We start from the raw sequence: 14,640 nt of genomic DNA on the forward strand, positions 1-14,640 counted from the left end.
CCCAGTATGATGCCCTACAGTCCGTCCCCCAGTATGATGGCCTACAGTCCGTCCCCCAGTATGATGCCCTACAGTCCGTCCCCCAATATGATGCCCTACAGTCCGTCCCCCAATATGATGCCCTACAGTCCGTCCCCCAATATGATGCCCTACAGTCCGTCCCCCAATATGATGCCCTACAGTCCGTCTCCCAGTATGATGCCCTACAGTCCGTCCCCCAGTATGATGGCCTACAGTCCGTCCCCCAGTATGATGGCCTACAGTCCGTCCCCCAGTATGATGCCCTACAGTCCGTCTCCCAGTATGATGCCCTACAGTCTGTCTCCCAGTATGATGCCCTACAGTCCGTCTCCCAGTATGAGGCCCTATAGGCCATCACTCGCCCCGTTCCACAATGAGCGGAGCAGATGTCCACTCTGTCCTGTGTGAGGTCGGGTACTACAGGTGCATTATAGCCTCTGACGCTACAAATCAATAGTGGCGCGGGGAGCTGACGGCTCTCTGCTCCACTATTGTATTTGCATCCTGCAGACTTTTATAGTTGCAAGTAGGACGTGCCTCCGACCTCCCGGATAGCTCCCTAATTCAGTGATGATGGGAGGCATGGCTACAGATTGAAGACCCCCGGCCCCTGGTCAATTTCCACGGCGTCTCACATTTTTACCCACATGGTTTTACTATGTATCATATAAGGCTAGTTTCACACTTGCGTTGTGCGGCATCCGTAGCATTGCGTTGTGTGACGGATGTAACGGATGCATTGCATATAGTGGCACAACTGATGCGACGGATCCTGCAAAACAACGGAATCTGTTGTAGCTTTTTTTCCAGCAATTTACTCAACTGAGCATGGGCAGTTGTGTAAAGACGGATCCGTCACAGGAATCTGTGAAATGACGGATTCCGCCACCATAGGCTTCCATTATAAAAACGACGGACGCCGACGCAATCCAGCACATTGCGTTTTTTTGACGCTCTCGGAAGCGCAGAAAAACGCTACATGCTGCATTCTTTCCGCCCGGCGGATGCAACGCAGCGTCGGCCAGCGGATACACGCAAGGCCATCCGTTGCAATGCGTCATCAATACAAGTCAGTGGGAAACAGAGTAATCTGTTAACGGATTGCGGTTTCCCAAAGCGGCAGATTGCGACGGCTGTCAAACAACGCAAGTGTGAAAGTACCTTTACGGCTCTGAGTAATGAAGTTCTGACGGATGCAGGTTCCATCAGGACCAGTTCACACTAGAGGCGCTGCTTTTGGAGGGAATATGGCGCCTTACTGTATATGGTGCACGTGGCGCCATAATATGCGCCTACATGTACTGTGCCACTATACAGCGCCCATAGCATGATCCATCACAATGTGATAGGGGGATATAGTCTGGGGATGATGTGAATAAATTCAGAATGGACATTCCACTACAATGGTATACCCCCTCCATAATGGTACATGCCTCTACTATATTACACCCCTCCATAATGGTACATGCCTCTACTATATTACACCCCTCCATAATGGTACATTCCTGTGACTATATATACGTTATACCGGTCAAGTTTTGAGCTGAACCTGAGCAGCCAATGAGCGGCTGACGCTTCCAGCTACTCGGTAAAGTGCGCACAAGTGATGCCCCCAGCCTGCTGTGTACGGGGCCTGTATACAGACACGCAGTGACGCACCTACCGGACACGGCACAGCTCGGTACAGCGCTCACCTCCTCTCAGCCCTCGGTACCGCTGACTACAGCCTCAGCCAGCGACTCTCCAGGCAGTACAAGCTGCGCTCCGAGTACACACACAAGCCGTACAGCGGACTGCATGGATTAGTCGGCGCTCTGCTGCTCTGGCCTGGAGTGGGATCTTTTGGGCATGCGCAGTAGCAGATAGTGTATTAGTGGTTTTGCCATCATTGTGTGGTGGGAGGGAGACGTGTTACTGTCTCAGTGCGGGGATGATGACACCTGAGCGGCCGGGGCGGCGCCTGATATCGCGATATATAATGGCTGGCTATTATAGGAGGGGTGCAGAGTGGAGAAACGTCATGGGCTCATATGGGAAGGCCACCTGTTGCTCTTGGCAACCAAAAAGTAGAAAAATCCTTAAATAATGTCGTTTGCATTGTCTTGTATGGCTATTATAGGGGATGTCATCAATATCTTAAAAAGGTCTTCCCAATATAAGTGATAATGTGCAGGGACCCCCTGTGAAGGGGGCTCTGAAACGCCTTGTTTAGAGGGTCCCTGGGGCTGTGTATGCAAAGTACTGCTACACAGTGCTGTAACCTGAGGGTCGCGTGCCCCAATACAAAATTTCCAACAAGACCCCCAACTACACAGGTGTTTACAAATATTGGACTTCTCATGGGAGCAGAGGAGCTGTTTGGTGCCCCCTAAGCTCCGGGCCGACGTCTCCTGCACCCCTGCTGCTCCATTCTGTCTCCAAATCCCCCAACTTAGATTGGCGCAAGCCCTTGAAAAGGTTCTTCCCAAAATATTCAAGAGATTTTTCCCCTTTCAGAAATGTTTTTTTTACTGTAAGCTGTTAGTAGTGAAAAAACAAACTTGTGCTTGTCTCACCCTCCCTGGGTCCAGTTCTGAGTCTCCGTTGCTGTTCCCGGTATCCGTTATTGTCTCCAGCGTTGCCGACTGACGCAGCCAATAACTGAGCGGCCGGTGCCGTCTATTTGGGCAGACTTGCTCAGTTCATTGATTGTCTTCAGTACTGTTGATGTGAAATCAGCACCACAGACAATTACAGACACTGAATCAGCAGCAGAGACTCAGTGCTGGACCCAGGGAGGGTGAGAAAGCACAGTTTGTTTTTCAGTAATAACAGAGCTTATAGGAAAAACTTCTGTAATGGGACAATCCTTTTAAGTTATCCCCTATCTGTGTAATAGAGGATAGCTTACTGATTATAGGGGTATGACCACTAGGACCCCCACCATTGCCTAGATCGAGACTCTGGATCAGGCTTTGCAAAGCCCCGTCTTAAAGGGAACCTGTCACCAGATTTAGCCCCTATAAGCTGCGGCCACCACCAGTGAGCTCTTCTATACAGCATTCTAGAATACTGTACATAAGAGCCCGGGCCGCTCTGTATAACATAAAAACATCTTTTATTATACTCACCTGCGGGGCAGTTAGGTCCGATGGGCATCACTGGTCTCGGCCCCACGCCTCCTATCTTCTTGCGATCGCTAACCTCCTTCCCTGCTCCGTGTAGATAATGCATCTTACGTCATCCACACAGAGGCCTCCATTGTGTTCCTGCGCATGCGCACTTCTCTCTGCCCAGCTGACATCAAGACAGCTGGAGGAAGTAAGAGATCAGCGCAGCTCTCACTTCCTCTGGAAGTCTTGATTTGTCCAAAATAAGAAATAGCAAGACCAGAGCTGAGTGAAGAAATTGCAAGACCAGAGCTGAGTGAAGAAATAGCAAGACCAGAGCTGAGTGAAGAAATAGCAAGACCAGCGCTGAGTGAAGAAATAGCAAGACCCAGAGCTGAGTGAAGAAATAGCAAGACCCAGAGCTGAGTGAAGAAATAGCAAGACCCAGAGCTGAGTGAAGAAATAGCAAGACCCAGAGCTGAGTGAAGAAATAGCAAAACCAGAACTGAGTGAAGAAATAGCAAGACCAGAGCTGAGTGAAGAAATAGCAAGACCAGAGCTAAGTGAAGAAATAGCAAAACCAGAACTGAGTGAAGAAATAGCAAGACCAGAGCTGAGTGAAGAAATAGCAAGACCAGAGCTGAGTGACATAACCCGACATAACATGATCCCCAGGAGAGACCGTTCCGGCACCACTGGTGCGCAGCCGGCATGGGAGGTGAGTATAGAGTTATTATTTTACTAGGGAGGACATGGATAGTGGATAACCCGTTTTCAACATAAAAACTCAATTTATAACATAGGTCATTTTTTTATTCCTTTTATCCACCTTTACAATTGCCCTTAAATTATACCCTACTGATCACATTTAGCCCCACGTACAGTTCCTTACACAGATCTGCATATATTGACCACTTGTCCTGCATTATGCAACTGAACCAGTGCAGCTCAACCAGTCTGGGCACAAAGTAAACACCAGGGTGGGACTTTTAGGGTGAATCGACCTTTTGCAGAGGTGCCAAGTCATCCAGTTTATATCGCCCACCCAGTGATGGACACAAATAGAAAAGGGCCCCTGTGCAAGAACAATATGCGAGCATTTTGAAGCCCAAGAGCTCAATGAAAATGCACAATTCCACCTGCTTTGGAGGTAGAAATGGGCCCCCAACCTTTTGGGTCCCTGTGCGGCTGAACCAATGATATGTCCACTGCTGCTCCCACCCTAAATTACTTGGTCACTCACGACCCACATGTGATCTAGTAAATTTATGGCTAAGAAGAGAAGATGCACATGTAGATAGCACACTGCCTGATTACATTAGGACTGCCACAGAATCCTGGCACTGGTCTGTATAGTTAGGACGGTACGGTGGCTCAGTGGTTAGCACTGCAGTGCTGGGGTCCTGGGTTCAAATCCCACCAAGGACACCATTTGCAAGGAGTTTGTATGTTCTCCCTGTGTTTGCGTGGGTTTCCTCCGGGTGCTCCGGTTTCCTCCCACACTCCAAAGATAGACAGATAGGGACTCTAGATTGTGAGCCCCAATGGGGACAGTGTTGCCAATGTATGTAAAGCGTTGTGGAATTAATAGCGCTATATAAATGAATAAAATTATTAATTATTGTATAGTTACTGCCACAGCTGGTGACGAGACCATACTGAAGCGGTGGGTGATCGTCACCGGAAGCTACATCTTGAGATGGTCATCATCGAGAATCTAGTAGCAAAAAGGCCAACATTTCTGCAAATTGTCCTACAAATTTCTGGACTCCTGAATATTCGCTTTCTCTAGTTATGCACTTATAAACAATCAGGATAGTTAATACTATATTTTTAGGCAAAATTGCCATACAGGAGTCTTGGAAACCTTGATGACAATCACTGCGGAGCTTGAAGTAAGCGTGCACAGAGGTAATTATTAATTATAGGTAACTCTAGATAAGAGAAATCTAAAATCAACACAACCTTTGTGAGCAGCACATCCAACCACTGAACAAATAACACGGTGACTGTGATGGGGACGAAGATGGTCACAAGGGTAATGATTCTTTCTAAAACGCACTGGTCCTTCCATGTAAAGCCTATAGAAAAGCATGTTTTTGCTGCCCTCATCCCCTAAATCAAGTGCAAACTTCTTTTAGCTTATAAGCTTATATACCAGCGTTATAATGCCAGGGACTATTCTTATGTTTCTAACTTTAATCGACTCTTTTCGATCATGTGGTTCCTCTTTATCAGCATTCTGCCAGCACTATAGGAGCTGAAACTTCCTTTTACTTACTTCCCAGAATGCTTTGCTTTTGCCGTTGCCCAATGGCTTGCCTGCCTTTATGTGAAATCAGGTTTGTGTCTTGCCTGTATAGTGATATATTATTACACTTAAATGATATCAAGTTGATTGCAAGTAGGGACACCAAAAACCCAGCAACCTCTGCAGCCTTGACAGAATAGGTGTCGGATCCCCGGCTATGTAGCGCTCTCCAAAGCTCCCGTCTTTAGCTTATAGTCTTTCACAAGTTTGCAAATAATCACTGACAATGGTGAGGTCCTATTGGAGAAAATATCCCTGAGGGTCTTTAGTGGGGTAACTCTTTCTAACGACTACAAATTGACTCCCCCTCTTATTACATTTAAGTTCTCATATTGATAATTCTGGTCCATATGATCCTGTATGAGCAGCTCTTACTCTGTTTGACCTGGTCGATCCATATATTACATGGACAGCCATTGATTTTAAGAACAAAGCGCTTTTCTCTTAAATAAATTAATTAAGATGTGGCGTATCATGAGCGTATATTGCACCTCCAATACTTCCACACACAATTGGACTGGCATACTAAAGTCCCCGAGCCTCCTCCCCTTTAACAAAACAATAAGCCGAACGACTGGCAGGAGGGTAAGAAATTAGGAACTGACTTTTTAGCCAACCACTTGGTGCTAGGATCTATTTCCCTTGGGCTGATCACTAATAACCTACAGTGCCTATTCACTCCCCTTGGCATTTTTCGTGTTTTGCTATCTCACAACCTGGATTTTATTGTTTTGTGTTTTTATTTGAGGGTTTGCACCAGTTCATGTAAGGCTATGTGCGCACGTTGCGTACAGTCACTGCAGAAATTTCTGCAGCGATCTGAAGAGCACACGTGCGCTTCAAATCGCTGCAGAAAATGTCTGTAGTGAAAAAAAAGCCGATTCCATGCGCTCTGCCTGCAGCTCCTCCCATAGACAGAGCAGGGGCTGCCGGCAAAGCGCACGGAAGAAGTGACATGTCACTTCTTAGAACGCGCGCTTCGGGCAGCAGCTGAAGCGCTGCGCTCTAAGACGCTGCTACGTGCGCACGGCTCCTGCATAATCTTCATAGATTATGCAGGGGATGCAGGACGCATGCAGTTACGCTGCGCTACAAAGCGCAGCGTAACTGTATGTAATTACGCAACGTGCGCACATAGCCTAAATAACATGCGTACAACTGAACATTTGTTGTTGTGAAACAAAATAACTGAAAACTTAAGTTTGCATAACTATTCACCCCCTAAAGTCAGTAATTGCGACAATTACAGCTACAAGTTGCTTTGGATAAGTCTCTATGAGCTTTCCACATATTGCCACTGGGATTTTTACCCATTCCTCAAGACAAAACTGCTCCAGCTCCTTCAAGTTAGATGGTTTCCTCTGGTGAACACAATCTTCAAGTCTGACCACAGATTCTCAATTGGAGTAAGGTCTGGGCTGTGATTCGGCCACTCCAATACATTTACATGTTTCCCCTCACAGCTCAATGTTACCATTTTCTCTGTCCCTGCTGTTCAAAATCATCTCAACAGCATGATCCTGCCACCACCATGTTTCACTGTGGGGATGGTGTTCTTGGGGTGATGAATTGTGTTGGTTTGGCACCAGACATAGCGTTTACCTATTTCATTTTGGTCACATCTGACCACAGCACCTTCCTCCATACATTTGGGGAATCTCCCACATGTCTTGTGGGAAAATCAAAACAAAACTTACAATTTTTGGCTGTAAGTAAAGGCTTTTTTCTGACCAATCTTCCATAAAGTCCATGATTTTATGGACAGATACTCCAGTCTCTGCTTGGGAACTCTGCAGCTCCTTCAGGGCTACTTTTGGTCTCTGTGCTGCCTCTCTGATTAATGCCCTCTTTGCCCGGGCTGTGAGTTTTGGTGGCCGGCCCTCTATTGGCCGGTTTGTTGTGGTACCATGTTCTTTCCATTTGATGATAATGGATTTGATGGTGCTCCGGGGGATCATCAGAGACTGGGATATATTTTTAGAACTGATACCTGACTTGTACTTCTCAAGATCTTTGTCTCTGACTTGTTTGGAGATCTCTTTGGTCTTCGTGATGTTTGGTTAGTGCTGCCTCTTGCTTAATGGTGTTGCAGCCTCTGTGACCTTAAACAAGGTGTGTATATACTGACAGACGTCGGGACCCTTCGATTGCACACAGGTGGACTTCTATTCACTAATTATGTGACTAAGGCACTGTATAAGATCTAATTGATTTAATTATAAGTGGACCTTTACATGTTCTGCATGGATGAAGGCTCTTGGCCTTTTGTTGGTCCAAACAGAATGTCCAGTCTGACTCAGTTGACTACTATCATTTGAGCTGGTAAAGCAGGGTACTTGTCTCACTATGCACCGCTATAATTTGTAGGAAATATGTGTGACACATGAAGATCTGCAGATGCTGAAAGTGCTTATTGTGGATACAGGAGTGATTCTAGCATTATGGAAAGTGCACGGATCGATTTTGTATCTACCAAAATGGTGCTACCAGAGATGAGGTCCTACCTTGTTTCATGAATGGGATATCCTTGGAGTGCACATCTTGAGAATAATGGGGCTTCAGCACTGGTGTATTACTGTATCCCCAGCTAAATTGAAATCCCCCAAATACATTAGACTAACATTGGCCAAATATGCCAATATGCACATTTTTCGATGACAATCTAATGTGCAATGGAGTCACCAGCCAACTGATGATCAAGGGAGCGGTCGATCGGGCTTTTCTTATTTTTGACTACCGATCTTATTGTCCTCCACTGCTTTACAGCTTTCTCATAGGGAATAAGTTCTCCTTTGTATGGAAGAGTCTACTGCAATGCTTGTCAGCTGAACGATCAGCTGAAGCAATGTCTGGCCAACAGCCATCGAATTGTCACGATGACTACGGGATAGCGGGGAATCGGGGCACCTAAGCTGATCCTCAAGCTAGGGCGTCCTATGCTATCCTTAACCACAGGGATACTCCTAATGGTAGGGAGGCCTGAGTCTCCTTCCTGGCCCTGCTCCTGACCAGTCCTGATTTTATTCCTTCTCCTCCCTCCTCCAGGGAGGGACAGGAAAGGATTGTGTTGAAAACTACAGAAATAGACAGACATAAACTCTGTTACCCAGCATGCACACACAAAGGTATAAGACATTAAAAGATTAGGAGGAAAACAAGAGCAGGAAGGAAGTCCAAAACAACAGGGGTATACTCCACAACTACTCCAAGAAAAAAAAGCACCACTACCTACAGCTGACATGGGTAGAAGATTTCATCTAGTATAAATAGGAGGGGAGCAGATGTGATTGGCTTTCCCACCAAATGTGATCACAGGAGCCCAACAAGCAGACTAGCAGAGATTTAACTCTTGCTAGCCTGCCTATGAATCAGCACACAGCAGGTTGACACCAGCCTGCCTTTGTTGGTTCCAGACACCAGAGAAACCAACAGGCAGAGCGTCAGAATCTGCAATGTGAACAGAGCCTGACGCCGCCATGACAGTTGGCAAGGTTTGTACACTAATGTATATGGGGGCTTATACACTGCGCAGTGGCACTCTCGGTCACCTAACTGTACAGGGATGAGAGCCACATTCGATTGAAGCCCCACTGATCATAATCCTAGTAACATTCCATCACTGTACAAGATTGAAATACCCCTTTAAATGGAGGGAGAAAAAATCTTAAATCAAAGCTTGAAGCAGTTTCAGGTTAAGGAGGAAAGTTAAAATTCTGACCCTCTTGTCCCGAACAGTGGCCTCACAAGCGTCCTTTTGTATGAAGAGTCTGTTTGCTTTTGCTCAGCTTTGCCATCAGTACAATTTTCTTCTCAGGTCACTCCCTTCTAAACTTATTCCTAATCAAAACCCTTGTAAATCCAGACTGCATTCTAGATAAATTAGTCCCATTGTCAGCAGCCTCAACTATGCGCCGCTTGTCCTTTCTCACGATATTAAATTATTGGAAGTGAAACCAGCGAGCGATCAATTTACCATTTAGCAGAACTTTGTGAAAGTCCTTCTAATCCACAGACGGAGGAGAAACGCTGGCATTTTGCTCAAGGCTTGGAGTTTAAATGACAAATTAGAAATAAGTAATTTTCTCTAACTCTTTTACATCGACCTGATCTGCACAGATCAGCAAAACTATGCGTGTTTGAGGCCCGAGACAAAGAAGCCAAAGCTCAGCAAGCTAAGCAGTGTCCTCAGGTTTCAGCTATCTCTTGCCGGTGTTCGTAAGGGTTTAATGCCGGTATTGGTGACGTGACGTCATGACTGCAATCCTGAAGTGATCTGCACTGTTTGTCTATTAAACAATACTGTGTATTAAGTGTCTTGAGTCTGGGCCATGGTCACCATGTGACACCCTACAAAGGTTCCTGCTTACTTAGACTTACTTATGTCAAGACGGTGAGTTTCTTTCTTCATGTAAGTAAACTATCCAGCTATGGAATTTAAATATTTTTCTTCCCTTTGTGACATTATTTTCTTGATATTATTGCTCATATTTACAGGAATAAGAACATATTAAAGAGGTTGTCCACTACTTTTACATTGTTGTCTTATCATCAGGATAGGTCATTAATACTGATCGTCCGGGGATTGACACCCTGCCCCCCCCGCAGATCAGCTGCTCTCGACCCCAGCCACGGCCGGGTACTGCACATACTCCTCCCATTCAGATCAATAAGAGGTGGATATGCAGTACCTGGCCACGGCCACTATTAGAAGTAGGAGCAGCTCCGGAACCCTGACGCCGCCGGGCCCGATAACATCTAATCGGCGGGGGTGTCGGGTAAGTCGTCAATGTAAAAATAGGGGACAACTTCTTTAAATACCCTTCCCATCATCTTTACAACACTCTGTGTGACGCCACTGGACTAGTCAGGACATCACAGGGTACTGCACGCTCTTTATTTCTTAGTGCAGGACTCAACCCCCCATAGTTCTGGGTTCCTAACCTATAGTACTGCCTCCATCAGCATCCAAAATCCCAACCACGCCTCACACTACACCATGTCAGACACACCAGTGGGCTGCTGAGCTGGAATAGGGCCGCCCACCTAGGGGTCAGGCAGACTGCTGGGAGGGGACATAGTAGTCAGCTCCAGAGGAGCAAAGAGAGAGGAGTGTAGCCTTCGAGCAGTGAAGAGCTAGGGGAGCGTGTGCCTCTCGGGGAGTAAGAGGTTGGGTAGCAGACGGTGGTCCGGGCCCGGAGGAGTCGGAGACCCGGTCGCGGGGTATTTGGACTGGGTGCCTAGATCTAGTCTTGGGGGGCGGTCAGCAGCTCGAATCTGATAGTCGGTCTGGGACTGAAAGCACGGCAGGGTACTGGGCCCTAGGTCGGGGAGTAGCTTCAAGCAACTCGGCAATTAACCTGCGGAGGATAGTGACTTTATGGACTGTCCCCACGAAGCTAGGGGATAGGGCTTTCCAATCCATGCAGCCCACAGAAATCCCAAGCGTGAGCCCTTGAGAACACAGCTCTACTACCAACAGTAGAGAGAGGGGCCCGGACAGCTTTATGCCTACAGGCCACCTGAACACTTCCAATTTGTGCACGGAGGCAGGCTCCGGACCACCCAGCAGTGCTATAGGGGAAGGATACCCGGACGGGCTTCCCCAAGAGAGCAGTGGCACCCAGAGACTTGGTTTACCTTGTTGTCAGAGTCTGCTTTTATCACCGATGCTGCCTGAGTATACGATTCTCCCCTGCGCCTAACAAGCCCTGCGCTCCCCTGTGTGACGCCCCTGGACTATCAGGTCGTCACTGGGTATTGCACAATCTGCCCTCCCCTGCAATATCCACCTCCTTCTTGGTTATGGGTCCCCAGCTACATGGTGTTGCCTACATCAGCTAATTAAATCCTAGGAACACTCTGCACCACACCCACCAAGCATACCAGTGGATGGCCTGAGTGGAATAGGGTCACCCACTTGGGGGGTTGGTTAGGGGAGGTCAGGAGTGTCAGGAGTAGAGAGAAGTGTGTTGGAAGTGAAGGAGAGAGGAGGTCAGAAGAAGGGCTCCTAGAAAGCGATTTAGGTAGCAGACGGTGGTCTGGGCCTAGAGGAGCTGGACCCCTGGTCGCAGGGGATTGTGGCAAGGGGCACGAAACTGTCGAGAAGGACAGCCGGCGGCCTGCACCATCACCGGACTGGGACCAGAGCAGGACGAGGTACGTGGACCCTGGGTCAGGAAGTAGCTTCAGGCAACCTGACAATTGACCCGACGAGAACGGAGCCTTCAAGATCCGCTCTTCACCCGCTCCAAAATCGGGGTACTAGGGCAACGAGGGGCATAGGACTTTCCACTCAAACGGTCCAGAAAATCCCAAGTGTGAATCCTGAGAGCAAGCTTCCACACTTAGCCATAGTGGGGAGCGGGACCCGGCAAGTTCCATACTACCGGGACCAACAGAGAAGTAAACTTAGTGCCAGGAGGCAGGTCACGGATCACCAGGCAGCACCATTGGGGACGGAACCCAAACTAGCTCCCCTCAGCGGCAGCGGTATCCAGAACTTTGGTTTATCCAGTTGTCGGTGTCAGCTTAATGGACTGAGTACGCAAGTGACCCCCCTTCACACCCGTCGGCACTCCCTAGCCACCATCACCGAGTCCCCGGGCATCCCCACGACCCATGGAGGGTCACAACACCTGGCTGCCCCATTCCATCACCCCCGGGTACTCCCAACTGCAGCGGTGGTATTCCAAATTACCACATACCACGGGTGGCGTCACAAACTCTAATACAATCCCCTGTAAATACTCCCTTCATTTGAGTGGCCGCACGACCCCTGAGTCAGGAGACCCCATGAGCCACCGCGGATCCGGATCCAAGCAGCCCGGCTGCTGGCACGGGGGCGGCACACCTGCATTCCACCATACAGAGTCCCGGGGCCTTCCCTACCCGTGGAGGGAAACTTCATGTGGCTGTCCCCTTTCCATCTTCCCCCGGGGACTCCCATCGGCAGCGGCGGTAATCCCTGTTAACGCACACCACGATTGGCATCACAAACTATATCTCCCCTGTAAATATTCCCCCCTCCTTCATTTGAAAGTGGCCCCCGGGTCCGGAGACCCTTGAGCCACGAGTAACCATACCGGACCCGAACGGTTCGACCGCTGCGATGGGGCGGCACATCTGGAAGTACTCGCTAAAATCCAGATGTACAGATAAAGACGAGATTTCTTTTAGAGCCATCTCTTTTTTGCCCCCCTGATCCAGTAGCAGTGAACCTAACAGGGCACAACTGTGAAGTGAAAACCATTTCCGGTGACTACCTCTTGAAGCTCATCAAGAGAATGCCAAGAGTGTGCAAAGCAGTAATCAAAGCAAAAGATGGCTACTTTGAAGAACGTAGAATATAAGACATATTTTCAGTTGTTTCACACTTTTTTGTTAAGTATTTCATTCCACATGTGTTAATTCATAGTTTTGATGCCTTTAATGAGAATCTACAATTTTCAGAGTCATGAAAATAAAGAAAACTCTTTGACTGAGAAGGTGTGTCCAAACTTTGGTTTGTACTGTATGTTATGAACAAGGCAGGTCATATTGTATATGGTGGTGAGTGCATGACATCAACTATTTAGAAATGTAATACACTAATTTTCTGAAGTGCTATATATCACTACTGTGATTAGGATTTCACGGACTTCTTATGTGCATTAGTTATCCGTAACTGTTCCATTGAAGTGAATGGGCTTATTTCAATATCACAACTATCCATTTTATAAAGTTGGCTGCCATTGATCTGTGTATTATTTTCCAAAAAGCTATGTACACCTTTGCAGAGATTTTATCATTCATTTGCTTCCTAAAACAAAAAGGCATGTAACTTTCTAAATAGTCTTCATTAAAGATTTTCTAGTCCGTTATCTAGCTTTGCAAAATTGTTTACTAATGCTTAGTTCTGATGTCTATCTTTGATCTTCCTCTTCCGATTTTTCAGAATTTGGGATAATATCAGGGAAGTGAAGTGGGTTATATTTAGCTCTTCACAATGTAGAGAGGGGAGAAGGTATCTACAGTCTCAGAGAGGGCAGAGAAAACAGCCTGTATATGAAGAGGAAAGCACAAAAAATAAAAATCACTACAGGATAGAAGCTGCATTAATATGTTAGCTAATGAGGATGGTCACAACGTGGACACACACAGCACACAGCTTACTAGCTGCTCCCCATCAGCTCAGCTAGACTTACAGGTCTCTTCTCATACACACATAGGTTTATTTCTTACACCACCCTGGGTCTATTAAGGTTAACTTTTAGGGTTGGTGCCCACGATTAGGATTAGTAGCATTTTGGATGCAGCGTATTTTCACTGCTTCTAAAATGCTGCGTAGTTATGAGTATGTCCTGCTTTTTTGGGAGAACTCTGGCTAATCTGGGACCAGAAGGTCACAACGCCTTGTTGTTCACATGTCTACAACCTGTATTTGAGTGAATCTACTTCAGTGCTGCAGGGATTAAGGTCTCTTTCCTATCTGGCTATCCTTGGTAGCCTTAAGGCTGCTTTACATGGTACGATCGATTGTGCGATTTCACAATCGATCGTACCCGCCCCCGTCCTTTTTGCGTCACGGGCAAATCGCTGCCCGTGTCGCACAAAGTCAGTAACCCCCGTCACACATACTTACCTCTCGTGCGACCTTGATGTGGGCGGCGAACGTCCGCTTCCTGGAGTGGGAGGGACGTTCGGCGTCACAGCGACGTCACACGGCCGCTGGCCAATGGAAGCGGAGGGGCGGAGATGAGCGGGATATAAACATCCCGCCCACCTCCTTCCTTCACATAGCCGGCGGCGGCCGCGTGACGCAGGTGAGCTGCTGTTCATCGTTCCCGGGGTGTCACACGGAGCGACTTGTGCTACCCCGGAAACGATGAACAACTAAATTAAACGATATTATGGAACCTAGCGAGCAGTACACGACTCACGATTTGTGAGCGATACTGCGTCGCTAGGAGGTGTCACACAGGCCGGCATCGCCAGCGATGCCGGATGTGCGTCACAAAAACCGTGACCCCGACGATCTATCGCACGATAGATTGTCTGGTGTAAAGCAGCCTTTAATCTTAGGTGCAGCTCTTTTGTGACCACTCCCCTTCCCTATAAAAAGTCACCTGGCATACCAACTGACACTGGATATAGATTCTCATTTCTATGCTGTCCACTTTGGAAGAAGCTGAGGTGTTAGGACTATTGCAGCTGTGGTGTTTGGAGTTTCGAGTATTTTCC

At 47.5% G+C, this 14,640-nt stretch overlaps 1 protein-coding gene across 4 annotated transcripts in view; it reads right to left on the minus strand.

Annotated features, from left to right (window-relative positions):
• Positions 1–14,640, minus strand: part of MCFD2 (multiple coagulation factor deficiency 2, ER cargo receptor complex subunit) — a 70,821-nt gene that overhangs the window by 17,309 nt on the left and 38,872 nt on the right. The window contains exon 1 of one of the 4 annotated variants that reach the window (XM_075339204.1): positions 1,716–1,819. The exons of 1 other annotated variant lie outside the window; for it this stretch is intronic. The gene's annotated coding sequence lies outside the window, so the exon portion shown is untranslated. Of the gene's footprint in view, positions 1–1,680; positions 1,820–14,640 lie in introns of those variants that run through there. 2 more of the 4 variants (XM_075339203.1, XM_075339202.1) reach the window with 2 other exon arrangements.

The sequence above is a fragment of the Anomaloglossus baeobatrachus genome, chromosome 3 (assembly GCF_048569485.1).
Source record: "Anomaloglossus baeobatrachus isolate aAnoBae1 chromosome 3, aAnoBae1.hap1, whole genome shotgun sequence".
Classification (NCBI taxonomy): domain Eukaryota; kingdom Metazoa; phylum Chordata; class Amphibia; order Anura; family Aromobatidae; genus Anomaloglossus; species Anomaloglossus baeobatrachus.